Source organism: Leptonotus elevatus, chromosome 14, assembly GCF_054856555.1.
Source record: "Leptonotus elevatus isolate MCC_2025b chromosome 14, RoL_Lele_1.0, whole genome shotgun sequence".
In the NCBI taxonomy this organism is placed as follows: Eukaryota; Metazoa; Chordata; class Actinopteri; order Syngnathiformes; family Syngnathidae; genus Leptonotus; species Leptonotus elevatus.
Genome location: NC_141252.1, coordinates 6,264,662 through 6,279,942, shown reverse-complemented (window position 1 = coordinate 6,279,942; position 15,281 = coordinate 6,264,662). Strand labels below are relative to the sequence as shown.

Below are 15,281 nucleotides of genomic sequence, written 5' to 3'. Positions count from 1 at the left end.
ATTTACTAAAAATGCGCAAAATACATATACACCATAGACATGTGATCCACCAGTAATTTTAAAGAAGACCAGGAAGCGACTGCGCCATGCGATGACTTCGTATGAGTTTTCTTTTGTAATTCTGTTTTCCATCTAAATGGCATTAATATTCGCTTCTGTAATTAATTCCTAAAATATTTCTGTTTCGTTGTCTCCCCAAACATACCTTACTTTATCGTCTGACATTGCTTTGGGACTACAAACGTACGTGACGTAATATCCGGTGAAAACGTGCAACCGGTGTTGCCAGCGGTTATTCACAAACTCTGTTGTTTCCATAGCCAAAATTCACATTTTCCTTTTTTCGATACGCTTCAAAATTCCCCCATAAGCGTAAAAACTTATTATTTGTTGTTTCTTTGGATTTAATTAACTTGAATACACTTGGGCTACATCCGTTCCATATCGTTCCATATTGAATCGAATGATAAATTCACTAAATTAAACCGAATTGAGCCGTTCCACTGTACAGTTCGTGAATTGATGCATACCGAACCGTCTTTTATTGGAGAGATGCACGTCAGTCTACTGTGTTTTTTCCTGTGCAGGGAAATTTACAAGTCTCCACACTGGAATTAATCTCCGATGCATGTTTTGATAGGTGCTGCTTTTTTGGTTATCTATGGAGTTCGCATTTCATTTTATTGAGTAGATGATACACCCAGGAATTCAGTGTTTATTTTTTGGGATATGTAGACAAGTCCTTACAAACAGTCAATGCATGTAAAGAAATAAAGCCGAGTGTGTCCAAGTTGATTTACGCATTTCATTTTCCCGGTGCCGGTTGTAACGGGATTGACTTCCTCCGTCTTGTCTTTATTGCGGTCCGTGTTCCATTGACATCTCACTTGTAAAAAATGATATCCCGTTGCGTGTCCTCCCGAGATCAAATCAATTTTCCAGTGTTGGATTTCTGTCGCCGGAGCAGAATCCATTATGGTCAATCCAAGCCGGCCGAAGCATTTAACTTGTACATTAACAGGTCCGCAGACAGTTGCTCTCAAGTGAGGAGATGCATCAAGTTTTAATGCTCGGAAAGCCACAGAAACCAATGAAAGATTAGTCGCTCCCGTGACTTGACAGTTATGACTTGTGGCTTTTAAACACGGCCGATGAATGTCAACGTTGAGATTTGTCTTGAGTGCTTCGTGGCGTTATTAGCTGCTTGTTCCCGCTTGGATGCGGAGGAAGTGCATCCATCAGCAGTTTTGGGCCTGTTGCTGAAAAACAAAATTGCCTCTTCCTTCCTTTCAACTTTGACCTTGGTGCAACCAGTGACAACTGATAAGCACATCTGGACATGTGAGGATGTCCCCGTGTCTTCCTTCAAATGCAGCATGTTCGCAAAACTCACAGAGGTGTGCTTCTCTAATGGAACGTTCGATAGCTTCCCAAACAAAGCCTTTCTCACTTTTTTCCGCCCACCAAAATTGTCATCAAACTTACGGCTATCCGTTGCTCATTGTCGTTTTGAAATTTTAATTTTAGTTAGTTTTTATTAAGTTTTTTTTTTTTTTTGTAGTTTTAATTAATTTTCGGGGTGCTTCTGTTAGTTTTTATTAGTTTTAGTTTTTTTATGCTTAGTTTTAGTTAGTTTCAGCATTATTATTTTTATTTTTTTAATGTGTAGTACTTGTGCACAATATTTAATAAGCACCATGGTAAAATGAAAAAAGTAACATTTCTTTCCTAGCGTTGCATTTCGGCTGAGTTAAATGAAAAAGCAGGTGAGCTGAGCCATTGGAGCCAAAAGTCAAGCAGGCAATTTTTTTCGCCTAGGCTAGGCGTGATGTCCTCTGAAGGTGCTTTTCTATTGGCTGCTGCCAGATGACATCACTTCTGTGTGACACACTTTCAAACGTCTTTATTCCAGTTAATATCCAAATAAACATACTTAAAATCACATTTAAAATCATCCCCAAAGGCTCATGTATTAAATTAATTACTTAAGACTAAAACAAAGGACATTTTCGCTATAATTATAGTTATAGTTAGTTTTTGTAAACATAAAATGTAGTTTCAGTTAGTTTTCGTTTTTCAAAATTTTTGTTTTTATTTTGTTTAACAAAATAATTTTTGGAATTTCAGTTTTAGTTTTTTCGTTAGTTTTCATCAACTTCAATAACCTTGATTATGACATAATGTCCTCGGAGGAGAATGCCCCTTTTCAGCATAACATACTTCTTGTAGTTCCCGTTTAAGTATCACATGCCCCCTAGTGGCAGATTTGATCATGACCATAGCAAATCAATCAAACAAAAGAATGAGCTAATATTTGCAAGTGTTGCTTGCAATAGATCCTTTGCTTGCGTTATTTTTCCATCTTTGTGGTACCTACGCATAAAAGTCAGTAATTGCTACGGCTGTGGCCTCAAAGTGCTTTTATTCAAGGGCCTGTCTGCTTGTAAACACACAATTACAGCCTGTTATGTTTTGATATGACAAGTGTCCAGGCACTTGATGGCAATTAGATAAACCAGCGTCCTTTTAAAGCCGTACTTTCTGACTATTCTTTCTTTCAACTTCTAAGCCTCTGCAAAGTTTTCTTAAACAAAGAGACCGCCACACTCTTCGCATTTGTCGTTTGCTCTTCTGCAAGTGTTGAAATAGTTATAAGTGCTCTGCGGTTGGCTCTGTAATGAAAAAAAAAAAAAGAAGCCGGGTTGGTGGAGCACTTGGAAGTTCAGAGGAGCTGCCGCGACGGGCTGTGACAAGACACTCTGGAAGCGATAACGGCAGACGCCATTAGCGCTCCGAACAGGGAGGACGATGCGGCACGTCGTGGCGGAGCAAAATAACCGCGATTAAAATCTCGAAAGGAAAAGTTGTTTTGAAAGCTCGCCATAGTGTCAAGATTGAAAATTTGAGTTTCTTTGAATTATTTTTTACTCTCAATATTATCTTTGTACACAAAATAGGTCATCTGTGTCTTCAACTGTCATATTAGGGCTATTCTGAAAAGAAGAAAATAAATACTATGAGAGTAAAATAATTTTTAGAAGTAAATCATGGTTAAAAGTTGTACTTTTACATTTTACATTATTTAGTATACTTTTTTTTGCATAAAGTAGAAAAAAAAGGCTCTTTAGATTGACCTTTTTCTTAATACTTGGATTGGTACAACTAAAACTTATGTTAAATAATATAATTTTTGTCCACAGTGCAACTTAAAAAAAAAAAAAAAATCACTCCCAAAACAAACAAAAAAGAGTAATTTTTATAACTCAAAATAACTTCAAGACGCCTTTTGACCTGTAATTGCCCCGTCCCCAGTTTTCAGGTCCAGACAAAAGTGTGTTTTGCATTGAGAATCGCTAACAAAGGAGCTAACGCTTAAGGCCCAGCACGAGGACAATGGCATGTCGCCCATCAGACGCGGCAGTGGGACCCGGGCCTTCGATAACGACCTCGCACTTCCCGCAAACGCGTGTATGATGAAGACGTGCGCTAGCTTTGTACCTTTGCTCTATTATGCGTCCTCCGCTGTGGCCCGCAGCCATTCGCACCCGCTCAAGTTGTGGCCGCACATCAGATGAGCAGCAGGAGGCTTCAAAAGCTTCAAAGCCAAGCTTGCTCACAGCGCCGTGTAAATTAGCCCGGTTACATATGCACGAGCTCGCTGTGCCCACAGGTCATGCGCCATGAGTCCAAAGACAACCGTGACGTTGCTCGGTCTCCAAAGGAAGACTTTTGTCTGGAAAAAATAAGAATGTACTCTTATTCAATCATGAACTTTTTTTCTCACAAGATGACCTGTTTTCTTTGAATGAAATAATTTTTTGAGCTTTGAACTATATCCCCCCCCACCCCCCGCAAAAAAAAAAAAACATTTTTAGAGATTATGACTTTTTCCTTGAAAAGCTATACCTTCAAGGGACTTATTTAAAAAAAAAAAAAAAAAAAACATTTAGAAGGAAAAACAAACACACATTTTGGGCGCGTATGGCTTTTTTCCTCACCAAAACAATTTTGGAGCGTATAAAAAAAAAAATGAAATTAATGAAGTCTTAGCTCTGACTTTATTCTTGTTTCAAATATTAAAATTTTCTTGTAATGTAAAAGAAAAAAAGAAAAAAAGACTTTATTCTTGTTACCTTATGCCATTTTTCTCATAAGATTCCTTTTTACTTTGGAAAAAAAAAAGCATGTTTTTGGCGCATGGCGCTTTTTTTTTGGGGTCTATTTTTGTTAGAATTTGACATTTTTTCAATAGATTACTTTTTTTCTTCCCAAAAACATTTTTGGAGCATATAACTTTTTTTCTTTTTTTCCCTCAAAACATATTCCAAGATATAAAAGAAAACCTTACAGGTTCCCACTTACTAAAACTTTCCTGAAACTTACGAATAACCCAACTTAATAATAATAATAATATGGAGGCTCAGCTCTTCTCTTGACTTCTCTGTACGGCAGTAATATAGTTGTTCTTCACAGAGGATAAAGAATCCATGCCTGTGAGTATTGTTTTATTGTCGGTCTACACTGCCCCACTGTTTGTGTTCAAATATCTGTTGAACACAGGGTAACAAAGCTGACACAGACACGCTAATCATGTGGTGTTTCCCATTGTATGTTAGTGGGGCTTTATGTGATTATATGAATTCACAACATCTATTCCTCTTTGTTTGATGTTTAGTTTCACACTAAACCTCTAAACAGCTTAAAGAAAGCACTTGGCTTATTTTATGGAAAAAAAATTCACGATCTGACCTTAGCACCATTCAGCATGTGTATCTCAAGTTTCACTCACATACATTGTAGAGTGCTATTTTTCAGATTTTAAACTCATATTGTAATAATTTGTTGGTGAGTAATAAGCTCATCTGTCGGCAGCCCTTCGCATTTATCAGTTAACGGCAGGGAACGGAAGTCATCTCCTGACAGATTTTTATTGATCTTTTTCCGGCGGCGCTGTCAAAAGGTAGCTGTGCCAAATAAGCGAGCCGCGTCCTAGCTTGTTGTCCGTTGCGTAGCGGTGAGGCCAGTGGCCAGCTGATCTGTCAAGCGGGCTGTCTTCTAAAGGGCATTCCCCATCTATCCTGACAGGAACGGTGGAGGTCAACAATTAACAAGTCCTCCAAAAAAAAAAAAAAACGTAAAGCATGCCGTCCAATTGTTCCCTTAGAGACCTTGGAATTTTCTTGCTGAGAGGAAATAAAATCATTAAAAACCTGACAGACAAACACTTGACTGCAAATGATAATGTCAAAAGTCAACCTTGAAAGTTTGAATTCAAAAACAGGCTTTGTACATATTGCTTTGTCCTGTTTGACACTATAAGTTTCAATTAATGGCATTTAATAGAACATTGGGTCATCAACATGGTGCCCGCTGGCACTAGATTGCCCCCAAATGAGCCTATTCCGATAACAGCGCAGCATTGATGGGACACTGTGATTTCCTAGGTAGGTATTAGAAGTCAGCATTTGAGATTTGTAGAAATAAAGTGTTGCAGATTGATTATGATCACTGAAAACAATTAGGGGTGTCAGGCGATTAAAATGTTTAATCATAATTAATCACATGACTTCAAAAGTTAACTCATGATTAATCGCCAATTTTAGATCTGTTCTAAATATACAATAAAATGTACAATAAAATATTAAAAGATTTACTGTACTGTAAAAAAACCCGAGTGTGTTATTGTTTTGTGGTGAGATAATTTTTCTGCCACTAGGTGGCATAATTGCATTTGTAAGACGGTGACAGATCAGTGCATTTTTCTTTTCACATTAAGAGCTATCTAATCTTTAACATGAAGTAACTTGCGAAATTCTACACATTTTTTTAAATTGTAAAATACAACTTATGAATTATTATTACATTTATTACTGCAAAATTTTTACTTGGACATGTCTGCTGCATTGCCACTGGAATTCCCCCAGTACAGGCTTTACAAGTAAGGGGCGGTCATTAATCGTGCATTAAAAAAATGTGTGGCTTTAAAGGAACTTTCAATTAACTCAAAATTAACGGACTGATTTTTGCACCCCTAAAAAATATATAACTTTTTTGTATATGTAAAAATTCCATTGAATTAAAATATATTCCTTGCAACCAGTACAGTAATTATTATAAGTTTGTGATTTATTTCGCTACTCAACAACTTTGCTGATAAGATCCTGTCATGTTTTCAATGAAATACCATTTTTGTTGTTTGATTGTGCCTAAAGATTGGACTGCTTTTCAAGCCTACATTTTCATTGCTGATAATACAAATGTCACAGCTATATTTAACATTGTTTCGAATAAACTTCAGTTCTTATTCTGTAAACGGCAAACAAAAATCCTCGTGAGTGACACGAGCGCCCCGTGAAGTGTCACATATTGCTAGCGTAGCGGCGGCGCGTGTATGCGCAAGCCTATTGTTTACAGCCTGCGTTGCGTGCCCGAGCGGAACGCGGCGAACCGGTGAACCCTCGAACCTTGAAATGCAGATCTGAGGCCCGCCGAGGAGCGATGACAGCTGTCATATAGCTGCTGTGATGAAGCAAAACCCCCAAGAAAAAGAAAAGAGAGAAAAGAGTGCGAAAGGAGGGCGAAAAAGAGAAGAAGCAGCAACTTTTGTGAAGACACAGGAGGATTGTTTTTATGTCTTTTTTTTTTTTTATGGTAGTGCAAGTCAGCATAAAAGGTGGTGGATTGAGGACTAAGTAAAATGCTGCGAGTGACCACTTGAAACGAGGAGGCTGCGCTGTAGGGGATTCTGCCTCCTTTGTTTAGATGCTAATATGCTGCTGTGATAGCAATATTGGAGGAAGGGGGTCCTCCTCTGCCTTTGATACCCATTACCCCCCTCCCTTCCCACTCTTCCCGTATCTTTTTTTTTTTTTACTAGCTTGGCATAACAATAAGACAATCCCTTGGAGAGTACATTTATTTAGTATTTTTTTCTCCATCCGCTGACCTAAAGGCACCGAGCGCCCATCAACTTGAGCCTAATGGCGCCACAGTAATCAGACTGCCTTGTACGTACATAGGACGCTGTTGTCCAAAGGAGCAATAATCTCTGCTTGTATTCATATTTAATGTTAACTGCAAGATTATTGGATGGTCCTGCACCAGCTTTTTCTCACCATAATTTAGTAGGATTCCATACAACGGAAAATAAAACAAGGTCATAAGTAGAAAATGCACATTTTCGGGGTTACTTTAAATCTTTTTTAGTAATGAATGTAATGAAAATTAGATGCTCTAACTGCTTTTACATTATAGCTTAATGCACTAACAACTATACACTTCACAGTCTAATGAGGTCCAGTACAAGAGCTAAAAGATAACTACAAATGGACAGGTGGGGCTCAGCACCCCCAGGTCATGCAAGATGGGAGAAAACATAGCACTATAGCGTGTATTGTATAGGCTATACATATATTTAAATTTTATTTTTGCCATTATATACACAGTATGTTCCTTTACTGTTATATGACTTAAATTTTTTACTTATTTCTTGTTTTGGTTTTATGTTTTATTTGTTTGTTTTTTCTTACATTTTAGCTGTTATTTGATTCCCCCACCCCCAATTACTCTAACCTATTTGTGTTTGGTAGGATTTTTTTCCCTTTAATTTTTGACATTTTAACTTTGTTTTTTGTTTTTATTATTATTACTTATTTTTTATTTATCTCTTATTAATTTTTTAATTACTTGATTTTTATAGCTACTTCACTTATTTTGTTTGAATTTTAATTGTATTTAATTGTATTCATTTTTTTTTCAATTTCAGTTTTTACAATTACAGTATTTTTTCCCACTTATATTTAATTTGTGTTGTTAGGTTGACTCATCCCACTGAGCAAGCCGACGTCGAAACATCGTTTCTACGTAATGGGCATTCGTAGAAAATACGTCACCGTAGATTAGTGACATATATAAAACGTCTGTGCAAAGTTAAAATTGGGTTCAAAATAAGTCATGTGGATGTCCTTTTGCCGCTTTATTCAGACCATATTTAACTCATTCACTGCCATTGACAGCTATAGACGTCAAAAATTCATTTGAACTATTTCTATTAGTTTCATTTGTGATTAATCGTGAGTTAACTTTTGAAGTAATGCGATTAATTACAATTAAAACATTTAATCGTCTGACGCCCCTCATTTTTTTATATTTTCTTTTTTTGTTTAATGACTTAATTATGAAAGATTAATCACAAATTTTATATCTGTTCTATATGTACAATACATTTTTTCTAGGTTTTCATACTCTTGTTAACAAAAGTGGAAAAAAAAAGTGAAACTAATAGAAATACGTCTATAGCCGTCAATGGCAGTGAAAATGACTAAAACAATGGTGTGAAATCATGCATGAAAATGCTCAATAAAGAAATAAAAACAGCGTACCAATCCAGTTTGTTACGGTTTATTTCTTTTAAAGCCATATGCCTATTTTGGCGGTCATATGGACGTAGAAATATGGTCCACAACCGGCCAACGCGATACGGACATGATCTGGAGGTCGAATGGACGTTGGATGTTTAGTGGGATTATTTGAGTACTTTTGTTCCATTACACACCCACAGTGACCTCAATCTCGTGAATCTACCATAAAGTACACCTTCAATTTTTGTATGATCACCTCCTAAATTTCACTGTTGGTTGCGGGTGAGACGATGTCATAATAAGTGACCCGCTGATATCCGCTGTGTCCTCGGTCACTGTGTAAAATGAGCCCCCATTGCACCCCCTTCAACTGCAGGTTATAGATCAGGGTCCCTATATGAGCCAGCATGCTCAATGTGTTCACATGTTCGTGTGTGCGTGTGGGTCAAGTGAGACTGCAGGCAGGAAATGGACAGGAGGGGATCAAAATGAGTGATGGGGCGGCGTAGTTGAGGGGGGAAAAAAAGAAAACAACAAAGTAAGAGCGAGGACCGTCTCCAGTTTCGTTTTAATAGCGGCGGGCCATTTTTCTCCCTTTACGCTAAGCACAGAGCTGACCATTATAGGGCCTCTCTGCAGAATGTGTCAAGCTGCTGCTATTAAAAACACTATTTGCACTGTCAGCTCCTATGAGCCAAATCTATGAGACCCCCGACCCCCCCACCCCCACCCCCCCACCCCTCCCTAACCCCCCGCCACCACCATCCTCTTTTTTTTTTTCTCTCCCCAACTTTCAGGCCACAATAACTATCATCCGTTAAAGGCGGCGGGGCCCATTACACTTGGCCCGTTCACACCGGCTTGCATTAAGCTAATATTATCTATTCCCAGTGTACCCCCCCCGCCCCCCTCCATCAGCCCCCTTCCCCGTAGTACCCCATCAATTATTAATATCTCTTCGCTCGCGGCTAATGTTTTGCTCTGCATTATTTAAGGCCATCTTCATTTATCAATAAACATAAATGTTAAACAAAGAAATGCTGATGAGCGTGGAGAAGAAAAAACAAGTTTATGAGATGATTTAGAAAAAAGGGAGTTGATTTATGGAGGTGATATTCGTCGGGAATAAGAGCGTTGTAAAGTCTGGGGGGGGGGGGGGGGGGTTCAACTTGTTTGCAATCTGGATAATGTTATGAAAGGGAAATTGAGCGGTTTTTATATGATTTGTTTAGTACAGTGGTGCCTTGATTTAGAAGTGAACAGTATGTCCATCAATACTTCTTCAATGGATGCTGAACTCATTCAGCCATTTTTAGCAGTAAAAAGTTTATATTTTGTTTTACGGTAAGGTAGGCAACGACCAATCATGGCTCAGTTTGCTGACCAAACCCAGAAAACAAGTGAAGCATGATTGGTCGTTATCTACTTCCTCAGCCACTGATCTGTATTGCCAATAGGCCAACATTTTTGAAGCCGCCATATTACGCCTCCCAAGAAACGTTTCTTGATCCTATACATTTACAGTATGGAAATTGGAGAACATTTGAGACCGTACTTAGTAGAAACCGCGTGATCTATGATGTTTTACATTTGTTTAACGTAAACAAGAGGACATTTTAAAACTTGTCTTAAATACATGTATAAATTATATGCTTAACTCCTTCACTCCCAGCCATTTTCACTAAAGCAACCCCCTTCGCTCCCGGCTGTTTTACTGGATTTTGACTGATTTTGCAAGGCCCATAGAATATTGTGTTTTGTTGCTATAAAAACATGGAACCTACCAAAAGAGAGATTTGAGTCTCTTCTTTCATCAGAAAAACACGTTTTTTTTTAAATCAGTTTCCATTTTGCAGCAATTAGCATTAGAATATAGCTCATTTTCATCATTATTCGCAAACCTGTTAAAACACTGGGGAAAAGAGCTGCTGGCCTTTTTTTTGTAATAACTACCATTGCTTTAAGCGATCTCCTCAGGTCAGAGGCTGCATCAAAGCCTTCTGTACACTCTAGCATAAAAAAATAATTAAAAAAAGATTAAAAAAACGGATAAGTACGTTTTTGGGACCATGAAAATATGTAAACATGTTTATACGTTTTTGTGAACAAATGAGTTAATGATGTTTACTTTTTTAAAGAATTATAACTTTTATTCAACAAAAGATGCCTCTGCCTAATCAAATATTGGGATCTAAGGAACTGAGCGATAAAAGAAAAAGGGGGTCTTCAAAGCAGCACATACCGTCCACTTGTTAAAAAAATAGTGACCACCCGCTACAATCCCACACACACCCGCCCCCTGGCCCTACGTGCTGTATATGTCTAATCTGTACATATACGTTTAGTTTATACAATAGCCTGCTCGCGAGATGGGAGCAGTAAAATGGCCGCCCTGTGGCTTCAACGGCTTGCATGGGCGTGCAGGGCTATCCACTAATATATACAGATCAGTGTCCTCAGCACAGGTGATGTCATCTTCAGCCGACACCAAATGAAGAAAATAATTAAGATATTAACTGAAGTTATCACATTAATTCTGGACAAAATGTTAACTTTTTACTGCTGAAAATGTCTCAATGAGTAGTCACGTATCCCTTTCAAGTGACAAAATGAAGCCCAACCCTTAAAGCTGCACACAAATGAAAAAGATGGTCTCCGTGCCCTCTTTGCCACCGAATGCTGGGAATTCCTCACAGTGGTGACAACGGGTGTAAATATAGCTTCTGACATCTACTGTAAGCTGGTGTGGAATTTAGGTGAGACAAAGGAGGAGATGGTGTGCAGAGTGGGTGGCATTGGGCCTCCTCCAGCAAAATAATAACATCCAAGACTGCACCACACAATCCACTTGTTGTCCTTGCATCTGAATGGACAGATTAGGACGCACGCTGCCATCGCAGCGATACGAGCGCATTTATAGTGACACCCGAGGGGTACGTTCCCTGGTAGCTAAAGATCCAAACGTGAGTGTCGTGCAGAACCCCCTCGTCAAGGCGCTTAAGTTGGTGGCTCGTGACAAAGCGCTGAATGAATGATTTAGGGTTTGCGGTGAGCGCTCTCCACAGTTAATTAACCTGCTGATAGCAGAAGACTTCAAGTCACATGTTACAATGCCTTTGGTTTTACCATGAAAAAGGAAGCCTCCTGCAGGGAGTCTCACTCAGTCCCACTGAACTACTGTATAATTCACCTCTGCTCTCTGCTCGGCATTGCCAGTGAGAATCTGTTCTCAAATTGCCTTACCTGCATAAATAAAGATAAAAAATAAATATAAATAAAAATGGAAGCATATTTTTTATGGGTTTTTTTTTCTTTCATGGGGATAAGCGGTTTTAGCAGATGGATGGATGGATGACTTTAGAGGTGGATTTCTTCAGATTTTTTTTAGGGGGGGGGGATTACTAAACTGCTCATCTTTATAATTTTAGCCCATAATTTTGTGCAACTTTCTCCTATTCCACTAAATTCTGAAATTCTGATTTTTGAGGCTTTTTCACATTTTTCCCACCAAAAAGTATTTTCAATTCAATTTCAAAATTTTAAGTTTTTTTGTGTGTGTGTGTTTTAAATTTGTGATATTACAGATATAACTTTTTTAAAGTATATTTTCCAGGAAAAATGTGTTTAACTTAAGTTTTGCAAGAATGTAGAAGCTTATTGGATTTTTTTGTGATTTTGTTTGTGTGCAACTTTAAAGTGGAAATCAAATAATAATAATAATTTTTAAAATATGTATTTGCTTTATGTCCTTTGTGCCACAACTAGTCTAAACCCTGTCCAGTCTAAACTAATATTAGAATTAAGCAGGAAAAAAAACATATTTTTATCCTTCCCAGGGGCCTGCAATTTTGTCCTCTCCTGCCACCTGCTGTACACTGAAATTGCGGTCACATTTCCCATGAGCTCAGCTTGCAAACCTCACGTGACCAACCCCAGAAAGCAGGTGAGCCAGCTGGTATTTCCCAAAATATCTCAAAACACAATCCAAGTATGAGCAGTGTGGGAAAAATAGTCCTGTGTTTTGATTAACATTTTGTATGTTTTATTAACATGTGCTAGAAAAGAACAACAACGTACTTGAGATTTTTGTATCACGCGCTGCTAAATTCTTGTGAGAAAATATTGGAATACAAGCTGGTGATTCTCTCGCTGTGTTCTGAAAACAGGGACCATTAACAGCGGGAGGTCAAGGACTCTGGGATTAGTGCCTGATTTGTTCTGGCCTGTTGTTACGATTGGGGGGGAGGGGGGGAGGGCACTTTGAATGTGGAACATTGCCACTCACCAGGATTCTGTAGAAACTTGATCAGTGGCGCGCTGAAAGCTGCATCCTCACCTGTTAGCAGCACACCTTCTTGTCTCCGGGGTCACCGGGTGGTTGCCACCCAGGACGGAATGCAATGCGGAGGAAGTGTATGTGTGTGTGTGTGTGTGTGTGTGTGTATGTGTATGATTCATTCCCTGTGTAATTACAGGGTGTCCTCTCATTTTTAGCAGCTGACTATTCAAACAGGTGCTGGGGAGATGTGCCTGAACAGGGAATGCTTACGTCTATACATTGTGTATAGACGTGTGCGTCTTAGTATCTATTTTCAAACAGTGGCACCTTTGTATGACAATGACACACAAAAGTTGTACTATTCTGAATTTGAACATATTTTTTGTCCATTTTTTTGTGAGCCAATGACGTCGATTTGGAACTCGTGACTGGATTAATGCATTTGAGTCACATCTGTTTCTGCCGTTCGACAAGGAACACTGAGTGTAGACACAGTTAGCTTTTTACACAAGCCACTAGCTACCAAACAAATGTTGTTAATTTGTATCTTCTGTAACTGGTGTGCTGCATTTGACTTCATCTGTTTGTAATGTTTCACAAGAAGAAGTTGAGTGAAGAAGTGAACCGCCATGTTAGGTTAGCAAACAATAGCCGCCAACTGACTAGCCGCTCTGGCTAGCTGTTCACTTTCTGTGAACAAAATATTTGGACATTTTTGTGAATGGTGCCATGCATTTGAGTCACATCTGTTTGTGGTTAGCATCTCACACTAGCCACTAGCCATTAAATGGGTAGTAGCCCAATGTCTATAAACAAATGAATTTTAGTCCGACCTTCTGCAACTGGTCTTGTGCATTTGAGTCACATCTGTTTGTGTCGCTGGACAAAACGGAGTGCTGCGAGATGTAGATTGCTAAGTTAGCTTCTCGCTAACAAACATGTTAGCTGTCAACTTTTTGTGAATGAACAACTTTGAATTTGATCTTCTGTGACAGGTTGTAGTTACTTTGAGTCTTATCTGTCCGTGCTGTTTGACAAAATGAAGGACCAAGTGAAAATGTAGACTGCTATGTTAGCTGCTAGCTAGTCATTAACTGGCTAGCTGTAATTGTGAACAAATAAATTTACTCTTCATTCAGTCATTGCACTGTTTGGCATAAAGCAACACTGAGTGAAGATGGAGACTGCTACATTAGCTTCTCAAGCTAACCGTTGACTGGCTAGCTGTACATATTTAAATCTTCATTGATGTTCTAATCTGAAATTCTACAAAGTACTGTGTTTTATAACCAATTAATGGCTATACATGTGTATCCCATCCTCTATATATTCACAAGCCCATTTGTAATGTAAATTCTTGACTAATTTACATCAGACCTCAAGGCTGTGCGGGGAAAACAATTTCCCAGAGACGTTAACTTAAAAAAAGATTGCATTGGGCAAAAAAGAACATGTAAGTAATTATTGACTCTTGCCCTTTTTTAACAGCTCTCCTAAGGACTACATAAATGTCTATCCATTTATATTAGTGGCTCCGGGTTGTACTTGTTTCATAACATGCTTTTGATATATTAATGGTTGTAATCAATTAGAACAAATATATAAATTCATATTCAGAATAATCAGTTTGTATTGTGTTAATAGGTCAACAATATTTGTCACATATTCACTAATAATATTTATTTCTTAAATATGTATGAGGGAATATGTGGGTTTTTGTCTATGGGGAAATACAGTAGGTCGCACTGATCTATAGGACTCAATGAAGCAGCACTCTCCCAAGGCACTATAGGATGTATATAGACAAAACAATAGTGCGTGTGTATGTGTGTGTCATGCCAGAAAAAAAAGATAAATCTATCTCATTAATCCCTTCCTCTCCCAGGCTGAGTGTCCCTTCTGAGGGAATTCGGACTGTAGAAGTACTTGGATGGTCACTTTGTGCATTATTATGAGTACCAAGAGGAAGAATAGTGATTATGGATGTTTGTAATATTTTTTTACTGGTCTTATGGATGATACTAATGATAATGGATAAAGTTGCGTTAATAAATGATAAAGTGTTCTCTTTGAAGGTGTGATTTAGAATTCGAATATAAAAAAAACCTTCTAGAATCTATATGAGTAGGGCTGAAATGGAATTATATGGTTTGTATTGGTTCAAACTAGCGGTGAGGCAAAAATACACTTTCAACAATATGATGCAGTCACAATTCAAGAAAATAAAAATATTCTTAAAAAGAAATGAAAAGGGCCACAAAGAAGAAAAATTAATAATACCTTCCCCGATTCAACACACACAAAATTAAAGAAAAAAAGTCGACACAAAATAAATGACAGCAATCAGTCAAGACGCTTTCTAAGTAACAATTAAACAAAATAATTGTGCTTTTATAGATTTTTATTTTTAAATGCAAATGGACAGAGATGATTTTGTTTTTGTAATCCACATCCACAAACTGACACCTTGAGTTGAAATACATCATTCTGTTTTGTTTTGTTCTGTATTTGGCTTTGGAAAAAAATATCTGTTCCTCTTAATTTGTACTCACTTTCCCTTTAAAAAAAATATAACAATGATTTGCATGTTAATTGGTAAGATTTCATGATGGGCTTTGTACATTATTTTAAGGCAGTTAAAC

General features: G+C 37.9%; 1 long non-coding RNA gene across 2 annotated transcripts in view; it reads left to right on the top strand.

Annotated features, from left to right (window-relative positions):
• The window catches only part of LOC147162755 (uncharacterized), an 81,414-nt gene that overhangs the window by 47,878 nt on the left and 18,255 nt on the right, over nucleotides 1-15,281 (top strand). For both annotated transcript variants that reach the window (XR_015097170.1, XR_015097169.1), the window contains exon 3: nucleotides 12,197-12,303. This is a non-coding gene — a long non-coding RNA (uncharacterized LOC147162755). The remainder of the gene's footprint in view (nucleotides 1-12,196; nucleotides 12,304-15,281) is intronic.